The following is a 17,676-nucleotide window of genomic DNA, read 5'->3' on the forward strand; positions in this document are numbered from 1 at the left end:
CACTACAGGTATCCATTTAATCTTTAATTAACGTCCATCTTAGATTTGTCAGCCTTGCTTTCTTTGATAAGAATTAATATAAATGATTTTTCATTCCCTCATGGATATAATTTCAAGCATATGGAGGAGAAGGTGATAGCTGCTATATTAAATTTATAAAGGAAATCTATTTAAATAGATATCTTATGACCAATGCCAACTGTTTTTTCAGCAGTTTAGCATGTTAGAAAACAACAAAAATATAGTGTATCAATTGGATGCCACCTGTTAATTTGGTTAAGGGATAATAAAAATAATTAGCAGACTACATCAACAGAGGCAAGTTTTTATTTTTATCTTTTTTTAAGTTAAGTTTCATCTCGTCTCGGATTTATTCTGGTGATCTCCTGGCAAATCAATATATCTCTACATTGAACAATATGGCTTCCGTCTATCATTCATCAGGCAGGTTTCAGTATTGGACATGACGAATAATTTTCAATTTTAGAATATATCTTTCTAGAACATAGAATATGATGATGTATTGAAGAAGTATCACTGCTATGTTGTCCCATAACACAGTGAACAGTTTACTCAGAGTCATTGGTAATTCTCCACGTTAGAATGGAAAACGGATAGTTTAGAATAATAAAATCATTAATCATTTAGTTCAGATGGGAGAATAATGAGAAAAAGTAGGAATTTGGAGCTGGTAGTTGTTGATGTATTTATTCTTCTGAAGGAATACTACAGTCAATTGTTTGGGCAGACCTGTGGGGGGGGGGGACAGAAGTAAAGTAACAATTGTTTGTAAATATAATGCAAGGTAGACAAAGTGAGTCTAGCAACATGCTCCAAATTCCACAACTTACATTAAGCAACCAAATACCATTTGACAAATATAATCCTAACCAAACAAAATAGGACGGACATACCAAGCTTGCTGGATAAGAATGTCACCACCAAATATTATTTGTAAATATAAAGGTTTGATAGATCAAAGGAATTCAAAGACTTGTGATCTTTTTAAAGCTCGATGAGAAAGAAGTCTTATAGTGGAAGAGGTACTAAATATTAAAAATAACTTTTCTAAATGCTCTGATTCCTATTTCCACTTGCCAGTGGACCTGCCATACAAGAGTGGATATAAATATCTATAGGTATCAATTACAATAACCTCATTTACACATCTTTTCCACACATCCAATGGGACTGATTTACCAAGTTTCATAATGGATCAAGTGAATTTTAATTGTTTGATGCCCAGGGTTGTAGTCCAATCCCAGATTAATCATTAAACAATATAAGTATGTGCTTAGGGCATTAAAGATTAGGGGAACAACAGAGATTTGATTATGCCTTACTGGATTTACCAAGGTGAAAACAGCTGAATCAGGACTGCAAAAAAAATATTAAGAATTTCCATTTTCCCCCACCATCGTAATAAATCATCATCATCATCATCTTCATTTAGCGTCCGCTTTCCATGCTAGCATGGGTTGGACGGTTCAACTGGGGTCTGGGAAGCCAGAAGGCTGCACCAGGCCCAGTCTGATCTGGCAATGTTTCTACGGCTGGATGCTCTTCCTAACGCCAACCACTCCGTGAGTGTAGTGGGTGCTTTTTATGTGCCACCAGCACAGCTGCCAGACGGCCATGGTCGGATGGTGCTTTTTACGTGCCACCGGCACGGGGGCCAGGTGAGGCTGGCAACGGCCACAATCGGATGGTGCTTTTTACATGCCACCGGCACGATAAATAATTTGTTTATATTGATTACTGCTACATAATGATAAACAGGGATAAGTGGGTCCCCCATACAGCCAAGTGTGTAACTGTGGACAATGAGTGGAGAAATGGCGAGTTAGGTTGCCGTCTAGGAGTAATTTTTGGTATAAATGGAAGAAATCAGTGAAATGGTTGATGAGTATTACTGACCAACTTTGAGCAGACTTAATCTGATGCTGGATTAAATGGTGAAGTAAGCAGCCTATAAAGAATATAGATGAAGGAAAATATCTCAGGAAACATACTGTATATTACATAGAGTTTCAAACATATGCTAAATACAAATAGAACAAGGTCTTACATATGTAATGCAAGGTGAAAACTTCGCTAGTTTGTAGATATAAAATGTTTACCTGTCTGTTGTTTAGGTCAAATAATTCAGTGTAATCAATGTGTATTAGGATACAGTAGAGAGTTAAGAAAGCCATGTTGTCAGGAATAGAATGGGGAGCACCCATGGCTATGTCTTTGTGGGACATTTTCTTTTGATTTTGTTTTAGGGTCAGAGTAGTGATAAGAAGTTATCTTCAAACTAGAGAACTTACAACAGAGTGAACTCTACAAAAGATACCTAAGGACCAGGAGGAAATGTTAAAACGGGTGACAGATTAAGTTTACAGTTCAGAAACTCAAGACTGGCTGAAAGTTGGGATAATTACACAGATTTTTTAAATAAGGACTCTGAGGGTCCTAATATATAAGTAGCACAGGAGTGGCTGTGTGGTAAGTAGCTTGCTTACCAACCACATAGTTCCGGGTTCATTCCCACTGCGTAGCACCTTGGCAAGTGTCTTCTACTATAGCCTCAGGCCAGCCAAAGCCTTGTGAGTGGATTTGGTAGATGGAAACTGAAAGAAGCCTGTCGTATATATGTATATATATATATATATATGTATGTGTGTGTGTGTATGTGTGTGTGTGTGTGTGTGTTTGTGTGTTTGTGTGTGTCCCCCCAACATCACTTGACAACCGATGATGGTGTGCTTACATCACTATAACTTAACGGTTCAGCAAAAGGGACCGATAGAATAAGTACTAGGCTTCCAAAGAATAAGTCCTGGGGTTGATTTGCTTGACTAAAGGCGGTGCTCCAGCATGACCACAGTCAAATGACTGAAACAAGTAAAAGAGTAAAAGAGTAGATGAACACAACAGCATTTATTCAAAGTAGAGTTAAGTCCTTGACCCCAGGACACAGGAGTTTATTAAATGTTCCTTACCGACATCACTCAATAAATCAGGAAAGGTTTTAGAACATATCTGGTAAACACTGAAATATAAAACTCCGTACAATAAAACTTGGAACTTGAGATTGGAAAGAATGGAACAAAATATAAGAACAAACTAAAAACTACAGAATGATGAAATTATATGAAAGAAAGGTGACTTATTCCTATAAAACCCTTTATATTTCAAGTCAGACTTTATATTCTAGCCAAGTACAACCTGCAAATTAATAAAGGTTCATAACAGTGTTAGACTCACTTTCCATACTGGCAGGGTCACTATCACTGAAGTCAACATATATTTGGGGGTATTGTCACCTGAGTAGGAATGGGGGCTCATTTCACTCATGTTTCATTTATTGCTTGGGTTGCCCTTCCCAACACCAATCACTTTACAGGGAACACTAGAAAGGTGTTATGCCCTCAACAAGAGTGCAAGATATTGTTATTTTGTACATAAAAAAAAAAATTTATGATGTAGGATAAACATTTATATAGAATAATCTAGACAATGAAAGGTAATTTTTACCTCATTAACTCATTACATTCACTGCCTTTATTTCATTAATTTTGAAAATAATGAAGAATTTTTTAAAAAGTTGTCGTTATTAATTTGGTGTTTGGAATTCATATGGAATTTAGATGGAAGAAGGTTTCGATGAAGATTATAGATAATTGATATCATAAAGTGAAAGGCAGTCACTGATGGTTTAGTCCCAAAACGGTAAAGATATTTACTCCTGCCCTCTTTAAAATGTGGAAGAGTTATTAAATGGATTTATTATATACAAAAAATAGTAATTTGGCCAAATTTAATCAAGTAAAATAACGGTAACACCTGAACACAACTAATGTCGACCCTAATAAACTTGTAGTGAGACCCTTTTTCTGTTCTGATATTTTATGTTCAGCTAGCCCTGATATTTATGGCTCCATTCGATAATCTTTAATTATTGGTCATTTGACCTATCATATGAGTTTGGAACACGTGGTTGAGTCTTGTATTTTGATTGGTCGTGTATTGCGCGGGATAAGGATCTCGGATCCAATCACGTTGCACGTAACACAAGCTCAAACAATAAATCTCTGAATCATCGCTGGATCCTAACATCTTCTGCTTGGAAATAGTTTTATCTAATCCTTTGTGGCCAGTGCGATGAGGGATTTTCCCGGAGCACGAGTTGGTTACAAGTGCTTGGTTATAACAACAGGATAATACAACTCGTGCTCCGGGAAAATCGTGATGTTATTTGGTCCATTGTATAATTTAGCAGAGGAATAAAGTCTCGTTGTTAGTCAAAAGTTCGTTTCTTGTATTATTTCTACGAGTTAATACGCCGCACATGTTATATAATAGTATGCAACATGCCGTAGTAAACCAAGAGATACTTTATAATCAACCACAGCTAAAAATGTAACATGCCATTCATGATCATCTTTATTTTCCAGCCAGTGAACTGCATTACTTGATATATTCTTTTTTAAATACGGTATGGTGTCCAACGGGGTCCCATCTTTTAGCAATTCGGACGATCACGAAGACGTTCCCCTCATTGGCCCAGGGTCAACCCTCACCTATGATCAAAGCACAACTGTGACCATCTTGTCTCTTTCGGGGGATATAGGACTATATCATCTAATATGTCACTCTATTTTTAAGACAGCAGAGTGTGATTTGAGAGAGATTTGACTGTTGTTTCTAGCATGGTGTACAACAACGTATCCTTTGTTACATGCTTAAGGTAACATCTAAAGCATTGTTAATTACTACATTAACAGTGGAATACCACCTAAAATATTGATATATATCAACACATATATCGACAACAAATATATATCCTGTAGATATATAATGTTACATAGCTTCCATGTGAAGCAAATAAACTGTATTTAAGACAATAGTAATTTCAGTACGGTAACGAAGTAAAAAAGGGGAATATCTAATATGAAAACTTTTCAACCAAAACAAAAATAAGATGAAAAATAAAAATAAAACTTTTCAAAACCATTTTAGTAAAAATGAAACATGAGAAACGAAAGAGAGAGAATATGAAGTTCGAGTTTAGAAGAAATGTTTCTAGTTTACAAATTGGAAATAGGTTTGAAGAAAAATTTGTTTGAATGGCATAAAAAATGATTCGATCTAAAATATTTAAGGAAATTCTTGCAGTTTGTCGAACAAGATTAAATAGTAAATGGAATACAGACAACATCACAACAACAAAGACATGTCAATTTTTGTTGAGGTGTTCATTCAAACAAGCAGACGACCACCACGTTATAGTAGTAGTAGTAGTAGTAGTGGTGGTGGTGGTGGTGGTGGTGGTCGTCGTCGTCACCATAATGACTGCTGGTTGTTCTTTCATTATGGCAGGAGGGCAAAGAGAAAGAGAATGAGAGAGAGAGAGAGAGAGCTTTATTTGAAGCAAGTAGGAAGGAGTATATTGTTGAACATGTTTTGTCGGAAACTCTCTCAGTTACATCTAATTGTACCGATAGGAAGTTGTTAAAAGTATATAACCTTTATCAATTATATGTGTGTGTACGAAGAGAGAGAGAGAGACGGAATAAGAAAAGGAAAGATATGGTGAATCCTCCGTCTGTCTCTTCAGTGAGCATTCAGTTGTCCAACAAACTGAATCATACTTGTGGATTTAACGTGGCTGAGTATTTCACGGAGATATTACTCTCCGAGTAAATTTTCTACACACACACAATTTACCTCAAGGATACAAGTATCACTGGAATGTATAAACAAGAGATTGGAAGACATTTTTGGTATTATTTGTTCACCATTACATAGGTTTCATATGCTAATATCATATATCTATATCTATATATCTATCTATATATATATATATATATATATATATATATGGCATGAATTTGTGATGGCTAATCTCAAAAGTTGTACACCAAAGAAGCACGGCAAGTGGTGGCTGAATCAGACCTATTTGCCTATGCTGGCAAGACAAAACTGTTAGAATAAAGATTTGGCTGTTATAATATCCTGGGTTTCTCATTCATTATGTTCTGGCCGGTCTCCATCACCTCCATTGTACCATGTTACCTGCTTAATAAAGACAATATTGATCTGATTGCATTCAACCCAACCACTACCATCACCTTTTATCAGTCTACTCTCTTCCATCAAAATGCTTGTATAACAAGGGATGGCTTCAGATCCTTTTATAGTCAGTAGACCCACACATCACCCTTCTCCACTACTAGCCATCCTTCTCACTCCTCTGTGTCACCATATTAACACCTCCAGTCTGTCTAAACATCAATATTTAGTACTATTCTCTAATCTCTTTTCCCTCCTCTTCATTGACAGGCATCATCCTCTTCTTCCTTCATCCCTATATCATCCTCTTCTTCCTTCATCCCTATATCTGTCCTTATTACACCCTCTTACTCAACCATGATCGCCATGCTGTGTTTTACGATTCAATCTCCTTACCAACAACTCGCATATAGCTTCTACATATTGTCTCCCAATCTTCTCAAGCCAACCAAGCTCTTGGCCATACCACACTATGCTTTCCTCCACCATCATCCATGCAGCCACTACACCAAACCAGGCGCAGCTATAAGCACTCCAATTGTGCAGTAATTATTTCTATCACTCATTGATGGTTTGGTCTCTCTCTCTCCTATCTCTCCCACTTTTGCACACAGAAGTGTGTGCATATATTATGTACACACACACATTAAACATATATGATAGACTTTCACATATGCAATATAGTTAACGCTTTGGTTAATCTCCTTCAAGGAATGCTGAAAACTTAAACACAACAAGGGAAATTAATAACAGCTAATCTAAGAAACTGCAATTTGGAGAGGGTCCAACAAGAGAGACCATTGAATATGTTTCAATGTTATTAAACCTCATCAGTAAAACAAAGTCGTGCTCACCTAACACTTGAAATAATTTTTATCCTGTTACTTAGCAGTTCAACAAAGAGATATTAATAAGTACTAGACTAAAGTAAGAGCTGGAGTTGATATGATCAACTAAATTCTTGGAGGTGGTGCTCCAACATGGCTGCAGACCATTTACTGAAACCAAAAAAATAAGAATGAAATAATTCTACATTTGTTGCTGTTGTTTAGCTTCAATTCTGGTCAAAGACATTCCAGTGTTGGCATACCAATAATTTTTTCTTTGGATGTTATCCTTCCTTAAGACAGCATGGTGTGATATGGTAAAGTTTCACATATATGTGAAGGACATTTAACAGCTATTTCTAGCATCCACATGACTGATGCTTCATTGCTCAAGATACTAAAGTCCTTGTTGTTGTTGTTGATTAGCCTCAAGTCAACACTGATTATACAGACCTACAACCACAGGTACTCCAGCCATGGTAATCACATGGTTCCAAAATCTGTCCCTGTTGAGTGATACTTTGGGCAAGTATATTCCATTGTAGCCCTGAGATGATGTATAATAGATTAATAGAATTTAGTAGATGGAAACAATATATAAATGCATTACACACACACACACATGCATGTACGTGTGTATATATCAAATAAAGGGGATTAAAATCCAAAGTGGATCCTCAGTAAGCACTTCTGCAAGCATCAGCTATCATGGTATATATTTGTAAATGGGTTTTCTTAAGTAAGACAACTATCCATACAAGCTGAACCTCCAAGTCAAATAGATTGGTCACAGAGTATGAATACATTAAATTTAAGAATGGAAATTATGGGATTATCTTTAATTTTTTATGTATATGTGCATATGTGTGGGTGTATATACGTATGTACATACATACATACATACATATATATATATATATATATATATATATAATATATATATATATATATATATATATATATATATATATATAAACAGCATCTATTTGACAGATGTCTTGTGGTATCCATTCTCACTCTTTGCATTCAGATGGCAAAGCCTGCAATGACATCATCATTACCAAGTTACAACTTGACCCCTTAGCTTTTCCCAAAGATAACATCTGACCTTCAAGAAAAAAGAGACTTCCAAATATGGACAAATGTAAGTCTTTTGCACAAAAAATCTTGCACATGTCTGAAACTTGGAAAGGAAGTTTCCAAGAGTTGATACTCAAATTCTCAACAGCAGACACCAATGGCCACTGGGTTGTATATGATTGTGTGTGTGCCAGTATAACATCATTTCATATATGCAGAGCTGAAGATATCAATATCAGTGAAAGTCTCAAGATATTTGTTCTGCATTTAGTTACAAACACTCCCTTGTCACAGTCTCCATCATAAACCCAACAACAATAATGTTAACAACCAATTTTGATGTAAAATCAAATAAAAACCTCATCATGCATCCTCAACATGGTTAACATTTCCTGAAGGAAACTGAAAAAGCTCGAAGATACGAATGCTTCAAACGTTTTCCCCCTGTAACCCCGGACACCCCTTCAGATCTGTACGAGTAAATATTAATAATGTAGTCACTTTTAACTGGTGTATCTGTGGTTTTGCTACTAGTCCTGGGTGAGACTATTTCACTTCACCAACCTTACCAATACCACAAACATACTAAATGCCCAGACATCAACACACACACTGCATACACAACATAAACACCCAGGTACACACTATATATATACACCGAGGCGCTCAGAAACAGCTGCATAAACAAACACAAACTTATTTAAACAGAAGCTTTTGAAGGTCCAGGCAGCGGAACTTTTCCTGCTTATACATCACCAATATCACCTATTAATCTATCTCCTTATCTATCATATATTTATACACATCTTGACATACACCTATACCTGTGTGTATGTGTTTTAGATTTACTATATAATTATACACACACACACACACACACATATACACTAAATATGTCAGGGTGTATTTTTAGGTAGTAACGCTGTGACCATCTGCCGCGCCGAGCCTTTGGAGTCGGTTATAAATGGAAAGATAAAATAGACCAAGTTTGCTCACTAATTTATGGCATATATTACCAGATAAGGAGAAAGTAGGGCAACTACTGCAATGTATACATACACGGTGTGTGTGTGTATATATATATATATATATATGTATATATATATAATGAAAGTATCAATGTAAACAAGTGCATTAAATTCCAAACAGCTCTAGGAATTAAAAACCAATTTTCGGAGCAGACGGAATTGTTCCAACACCGGTTCTGAGAATCAATGGTCTGTGACTGGCAGATGTTACACATAATGTCGCTTCACACACACACACACACACACACACACGTATATATTCACACACATACATACAAAAAGAGGGAAAGAGGTGTGTGTGTAGATGATAGGCTGAGTTGTTAGTTGGTACTTGATAAATTAGATAAATCGCTAAAAGTTACAAAACGGAACCAAGGGCCAAGAGTTTCGTCTACAGCACTTTGACTTTCGGTCCTTCAATCACTTTTCGAACTTTCTGTAATTTAATATATATACATATATATATATATGTGTGTATATGTTGGTACACCTTATGTTGTTTATCAACCAACCATACCACCAGCAATGTTTCATACTTAGGTGTGATGAGGGGGATTTAGTTGTTATTTCTAAAAAGTTGGGTGATTAAATAGTGGCCAGTCTCCATGGTTTGGGTTTATGCTAAAAGAATGTATATATGTACGTAGATAAATGGTTTGCGTGTTGATACACATATCTGATATATATACATATATATATATATATTATATATATATATATATATATATATAGTGTGTTCAAACATACATACACATGTGTGGTTGTGCGTGTGTGTTGTAATAAGAAGATAGATGGATACATGGTGTGTGTTAATATATATGCTATGTATATACACGTGTGTGTATGTGTGCATGGTATGTACTGATGCGTCAGGTATGTGTATATACTAAGATATGCTGTTTGTTGGTATATACAATATACAATATACGCGTATGTGTGTTAATGTTTGCTGTGCAGCTATGTGTATGTAAATGTGTGTGTTGCTTACACAGTATATATATATATATTTGCATGCGTGTTCAGTGCGAGCTATTACATGTGTGTATAGGTGAGTGTGTAATGCAGCTGGTGCTCTGTTGCTATTTACTCTGCATCTCTGCATACACGTGCACACTGCAGTAGACAGTTGTTACATCATTATTCCACATTGAATATTGTTGTCACCGCCACAACACAACAATATATTCGATTCATTGTAATCTATATTAATATATATGAGTAACTCATTTATAAATTATTGAAATTATTTTTATTTTTATTATTCCAATGTCCATTACGTTGAAAGTTCAATTCCCACCGAGGTCGATTTTTTTCCTTTCATTCTCCCCGGGTTGATAAATATAAAGTGGTAGTCACTATATAATTGCCCATATCTCTATATCTGAGTCCATATGCCTATGTGGGAAATTGTTATAATTTTAATATTTATATTACATGAAAATAAGTCAACTGAAGTGAAACATTTCGTTGCTATTATTGCAATGGTTAGGGTTAGGGTTATGTGGTGGAGTCGCTCTAATTAATTGCCTTAAATCATTGATATATGTTTAGCAATAATTGATTATTAAATTAGTTTGGGTTATGATAAATAGAGGCTGTCAGTCGTCACCACAAGATTGTAGGAAGCTATTTACCGGCCTGGCAAGGAATAACAGAACAATTCAGTTGTTTAGCCACAGGTCAGCTACTGGCGGATTTTAGATCGAACAATGCATTCCAGTCATGACCACCTCGTTTATAGACAAGACAATGTATTTAAGACTGGTATCTAACATGTTCTTTTTTTAAAAAATACGTTGGAGTATATAGTTTAAAGAAAATCTGGCTGCTACTTCTAGCAAATAGAGTGACCACGAAAAGACTCAAACATTGCAGTAACAACGGAGACCAGAAGGCAATTTCATAGATACACAGACACACACAGACACACACACAAGCTGTAATAGTTTTAATAATAATAATAATCCGATGTAAGGAGAAGGCTTGAGAAAGAAAAAACGGGAAAAAGGTATTTGGCCAGTGGAGGCAATAAATGCAAGAACCGCCCCTGGACATAGAAGTTGGTTTCTAGATTTGAATAAAACTGGGATCAAAGGGTCCAGGTTCTTTAAGAGGGTCGGGTATGAAATGAGGGAGCTTTGGCTGTTGTTTAGCGTAGTGTCGAAGGCCAGGGAAGAATGAGGGGTGAGGCTTATTTCCTAGAATAATAAATACGGACAGAATTGCAACTGATACAGACACAAACAAACGAAAATAATTTACTTTAACGCAAAATACATTCATGCATAAATAAATAGAGACGCAGGGAGCGGTGTGTATATCTATCTATATACATATATATATACATATATATGTATGTATATATATATATGTATACATATGTATATGTATGTATATATATGTATACATGTGTATATGTATGTATATACATGCAGGTGCGATGTGTGTGGCCTGTCTCGGACCGGTTGCTTTAATTCTTTGGTAAAAAAAAGAACAAAACAAAGAAAGAAAGATTTTCCCTCTTCATTCCCAAAACATGAATCACGAAGCATAAAAATCCCTTTTGATTATCAATTTTCATTTGAGGAAATGATCAACATTGCCCGATTAGTTGTGACTATCGTGCAATGGTACCCGTGAATATCTAAAATGTATAACAAAAGACAGAGAGAGACAAACATGTGTATATTATAAGGAATTATGTTAGAATTGCTTTGCTGGCAGATCTTTCGAGGCGCTTATTTCAAGTGTGGGTGTTGTAAAATCGAGGTGTTAAGTGATATATATATATATGTATATACATACTAGATAGTCCTCCTCATAGCTGTTCACAGTAATATCCAGTTGTAATGTAGTCCTAGAGAGCTGGAAGAGTTTTTAGCGAGAAGACTAAGAGTAAAATAGCAGAGAGAAGACTATTATGTAGGAAGAAGGCGGATCGTCCTCTCGACTGGTTTTCTTGCCTTCCCCACCACGACCACCACCACCGCCGCCGCCGACGACGACTTGAAAATCCATATAGAGACAACTTTAACGCCAATACACACACACACACACACACACAAACACATGCTCACACGCACAAGCACATACGCACGCACACACACACAAGCACATGCTCACACGCACACACACGCACAAGCACATGCTCACACACGCACGCACACACACACACACAAGTATATTTACATAGACGTTATATAAATAGATATACATGTATAGACAAGAGACATAAATTTATGCCTATAAACATGCAATATAGACATGACTACGCACGTATACGTGTGTGTGTATATTAAACATTTAGGGTGAATATTGTTACAAATACGCATGTATTTACTTTGGCAAGCAGTTACGCGCACAAATACACACACACACACACACGCACACCCGTTTCCTTCAGAAGACTTATTTACTTCAAAAAGCCCGATAACAAAATGTCCTTAATAACTTCTTTACTATCCTAACGTCGGTGAAGATATTAATTATTAATTATGTGGAATCATAATTACACATGTAAATTACTAGTGTCCATTCGTATATGCACTCACACACACACACACACACACACACAAATACATACACACGTACATACACGTATGCATGCATACATACACACAGGCGTGCGCCCGACCGTGTGTATATTAGCAATATATATCTGCAATACTCACACACGCACACACATATGCATATATACATATATATATATGTATATATATATATATATATATATAATATATATATATATATATATATGTATATATATTTAGGAAGTTATATATCTTGAGGGGTAAGTTGCTTTTTTTTGCGGGGTTTCCCTTGTTTGCTCCCCACTGTCGCCCAAATCGGTCAATAACCGCACCACCACCACCACCACCACCTTGCTCTGGACTCGCACATCTCAGTCCCGACTTCCTTCTTACTTTCTCTCATTCCCTCCAACAATCTGTATTTCTCCTTTTTTCTTTCACTCTATCTACCTACCTATTAAGCAGTTTACTCGTCTCATTATATGTATATGTATATATATATATATATATATATATATATATATATACATTTACATATTCACATACATATATGCATGAATACATATATATGTATACATACATATATACGTGTGTGTATGAGCATTTCAGTTATTCATGACTTTCCCACCCAATATCTATCCATCCATCCATCCATCCATCCATCCATCTATCTATCTATCTATCTATCTATCTATCTATCTATCTATCTTTCTATCTATCTATCTATCTATCTATCTATCTATCTATCTATCTATCTGTCTGTCTATCTATCTTCCTTTCTTTTCTTTTTCCTTACTCTTTTTCTCTCTCCACTACTCTAACTCTTTCTCTCTATCTCGCCCTCTCTTTATCCAAAACAATCTACACAACTTGTTACTATTACACGCGAACTTCTTTCTATTTTACTCAAATTATTATTATTATTATTTTATCCGGAAACGAACTAATTTTGCACCAATTCTTCGGTTTTTTGGAGGGTTTTTTTCCACTCTTTGTCGTCATTGTTGTTGCTATTATTGTTAGCGGCAGCAGCTGTGATTCTTGTTGTTGTTGTCGATTATTAAGTTTCTGTGCCTGAGATCCCAGCGAGAAAGCTCGGCAATATAATTATAATCGTGGTGTCAGCCAGGTAATACTTCTGCTACTGCTACTCACTCACCCACACACTCACATAGACACAATTATCTCTCAACGCAGATCAAAGGTTTGCAGCCTCTCACTCTTCTTCTCTTTCTCAGCATGCATGCACACACACACACACACACACACCACACACACACACACACACACACACACACACATACACATACAACATACATACATACATTATATATATATATATATATATATATATATATACATATATATATGCGCACGCACACCCACAACACACATACACACACACGTATGCATGCATACTTACAGAGACTGGAAGGCAAACAGAGGGAGTACCACTCAATGTTGTACACACTTTGCATTACATAAACTGATATTTACATCGATATATTTTAATTCACATTTTGAGAATATATCTTCATACATACATGGCTATTCACACACACACACACACACACACACACACACACACACACACACACACATACATACATATATATATATATATAGAGAGAGAGAGAGAGAAGAAATTTCGATGTGTGTGTGAGAGACAGGCCTTGATTTCTATGATCGCCTCAAAAAGCTCAAATTCACTTCCTTCCAACGTTGCTGTGAGCGCAACATTATTTATGCAATGTGGAATACATTCCCTCAACATTTTAAAAACCATACTTGTATCAAATTCCTAAATCTCCCCCGGGCTCGGTTTTTCTGTCATATGTGCCCAACAGAAATCGAACTCACATCACATTGTCGTTAAACTTTTCACTGATCCCGACATAATCAAACTAGAGAAAGATCCTGTAATATTGAACATTACTCGACAGATCCCCACCATGAAAAACGAGACAAACCACGGACACTGATTTATTTCGAGTGGGAATCCCAGAATACGACTTAAATTAGTTGCGGCCCAGGCCAATACCAGCTGAAATCTGTGGAATTTAAATTGCTATAAAATTATCTACATTAGAGTACCTTTCTGACGGGAAGCTCCCATCATTTAGGAGAATGTCTTTTCCGAATAATAACAAAGTGGGTACGAGGACAGAGAAGGAAGCTTCCCTTCAGAACAGTCCCTTAACTTTTACACACACACACACACACACACACACACACACACACACACACACACACACACACACACACATACATGTGTGTTTATTTAAACATACACGCGTGCGAAAATTAGGTGTATCTTTCTCCAAGTTGTGCCATGTATGTAATTACTCGTAGCGGTAAAAAGGTGGAGGTAGGTGGCAATAACTATTGGACTTACTACCAAACAGATAGACAAAGGTAGAGTGACTGGGTACTGATTTACTGACGCCTGTGTAAGGAGGCTACGCTCTGATAGCTGTGAGTGTGTGAATAGAAAGGACAGCGGAGAAGAGTCCTGTTTTGTGTGATTGAAAGGGGGAAGAGAGAGAAGAAGGTAGGAAGGAATAATCCTCAGACCCGTCCCTAATATTTGCAACAGGAGGGACCCTACTAAAAGCAATCACACTGGTGGTGTTAGGCGACCACCTAGTCTTCTGCTTCAAGTGACCAGCAGATCTATAAAAGACAACCGGAAACCAAAAGACTCGTCTCCCCTCTACTTCCGTCTCCCCTCGACTTCCGTCTCCTCGGCGGATATCATCTTTCCTAACGATGCCTTCAGCTCTTAAATTCGTTTTTTGATCGCTGCACCATAGTTGAACACGAGATTCCTTTTCCCTGTCTCTTTGAACATTAAATTACTTCTTTTTGATAATTTCTACGAACGTTGAAGCGAAATAGCTTTGCTTAGATGGGTCCCTATTTACATTAATTTGTTTGTAGGGCACACAGAGATCCAAACTTGCATTCCCCCCCCCCACACACACACACTCAGCTATAGAACTACTATCCTAATGATTATATCGGTGCAAATGCATTCACCAGAGAGCAATTTTCTCTTTTCATCTCCTTTTATTTATGCCATATTTGAATTCACTCTATCTTCTATTTTCAATATTTCCATCACTCTCAACCATCAATCCATCAATCTCCATCAGTAGCTATCAATTTCATAGACAATTTCTATCAGCATCATTTAACTTTGCTCGTTATAAACCAGCAAACTCTCAACTTTGCTCCTCAAATCCTAAACTAAATCTACAATTCCTTTCAGGCAATCTCTCCTCCTTACTTTCCACTTCATGGCGATCCAACTCTCAACAGGTCAATTAATAACTGTTGCCGTAAACACAGACGACCATTGCTAGTTTCTCCAGACGACGTATTTCACCACTCTTCGGCGGTACCATTACCGTTGGACTCTTTGCTTTACATTTAGTTTTACATTTCTACCGTTTCTGAATCCAGCCCAACCATATTGTTTCAAACTCAGCTTCTTTCTTTCTTTCGTTTTTTGCTTTTTCTTTTTCTTCTTCGTCTCAGCATCAAAGACATTCCTTTATCTGAAACATTTGTTGATCTTTTAGTGATGTTCGATTCAAAAAAGCCGTCAGCAACGACCTAACAAAGGCACCTGAAACGATGCCATTTACCAGAAATAATAACAGAATCTCTTATTGCATCTTACTACCTTAACAAGGAAAGGCACATTGTAACAAGTAGTCTTGGATGAACAGGTAAATGAAATGGTCAACGATTACTGGAATGACTTTGATCATCGGTCTGCTCATTCAGAGAAGGCATGCAGTTACAAACGTCATCAAATTATTGAAAGTTCTCGATGTGTCATGGTTCTGTATTCCAAAAACTGTGATGAAAAGAAGAGATCCTCGGACAAAACTTTAATAAACATCTCTACGGTGCTTCAAACATTTTACTTCCTTGTTGACAGAATTACTCAAACTTTTTCAAAATTACTCAGATGGAGAAAAAAAAAGGAAAGAAACAACTATGCAATACAGAACGTGAACATGCAAATGTGGGAGAAAGTGTAATTGAAGATGAGAGACGATGGGTGGGGACGCGGGCGAAAGGGGCAAAGAACTGGACGAAAAATGTGAACATGCAAGGAAAGTGAAATACAGAAACAGAATACGGCCTCGGGGCCATTCAGGAGACAAAAATATGGTTAACGCCGGGAAAATATCCTAAGGGATTAATAGAGGGACAGCGAAACGTGATTAGAGAGGGGGTGACATGTGTGTGCGTGTGTGTTTGTTCGTTTCCCCACTACTGCTCGACAAGCGGTGTTGGTGTGATTAGGTCTCCGTTACCAAGGGGTTCGGTAAAAGAGGCCGATAGAAGACGTACTGGGGTGGATGAGTTCGACAAAAATTCTTCAAGGCGGTGCCCCAGCATGGCCTCAGTCTAATGACCGAAACATCTAAAAGATAAAAGAAAAAAAGACAAAGAGTGGTAATGACCAAATCTAAAACAAAAATGGAAGTTATTTACTAAGTATATTGAAATATATTTGTTTGATGTAATTGCATCGGTTCAGTGTTCGCTTGTCGTCAGTTAGCCATGAATAGCAACAATTCAGGGGGGGGGGCGAGCTTGTTATATCTTACTGGGAAAATTATTTATGGGTTGCGTAAATATATTGGTAATAAGACATCGTACGCCTGTGCTGGGGCATCCACATGGATGCGCGTATGTGTATTATGTTGATTTTGACAGCAGACACAGTGTGACGATAACAATCTCGGGAATATATTATGGACTCGGATTCACCTGTTTGAAAACGCTCAGCAGACTAATTTAGAAGTCCTTTTAGCATTTAAATAATATTCAAAATGTCTTTCTTTTTTTTTTTGGTTACAAATCGATTTTTATATATTTTAAACACTGTCGTTGCTATATTGTTATGAAGATCTAAATACATGTAAACGTATAAACATACACACACACACACACACATTGCTAAGTAAGTTTTAGAAAAGTACCGTTCACAAAGACAAAAAGAGAATATTATCGAATGTGCTACGAGTAACTAAAAAATCGGGAATCGTGTTTCGTTGATCGAACCTTCACAGGGGGTCCAGAGAGTTGGCACAGGAGCAACAGACTTGCAGGACAGCTATTTTGCTACCT

General features: G+C 36.7%; 1 protein-coding gene across 1 annotated transcript in view; it reads right to left on the reverse strand.

The window, feature by feature from the left end:
* The window catches only part of LOC115219822 (peripheral plasma membrane protein CASK), a 998,477-nt gene extending 986,498 nt beyond the window's left edge, over window positions 1–11,979 (reverse strand). Inside the window, exon 1 of the mRNA XM_036509446.1 lies at window positions 11,801–11,979. The gene's annotated coding sequence lies outside the window, so the exon portion shown is untranslated. The remainder of the gene's footprint in view (window positions 1–11,800) is intronic.
* Window positions 11,980–17,676: the final 5,697 nt, after the last annotated feature.

The sequence above is a fragment of the Octopus sinensis genome, linkage group LG15 (genome assembly GCF_006345805.1).
Source record: "Octopus sinensis linkage group LG15, ASM634580v1, whole genome shotgun sequence".
NCBI lineage: Eukaryota > Metazoa > Mollusca > Cephalopoda > Octopoda > Octopodidae > Octopus > Octopus sinensis.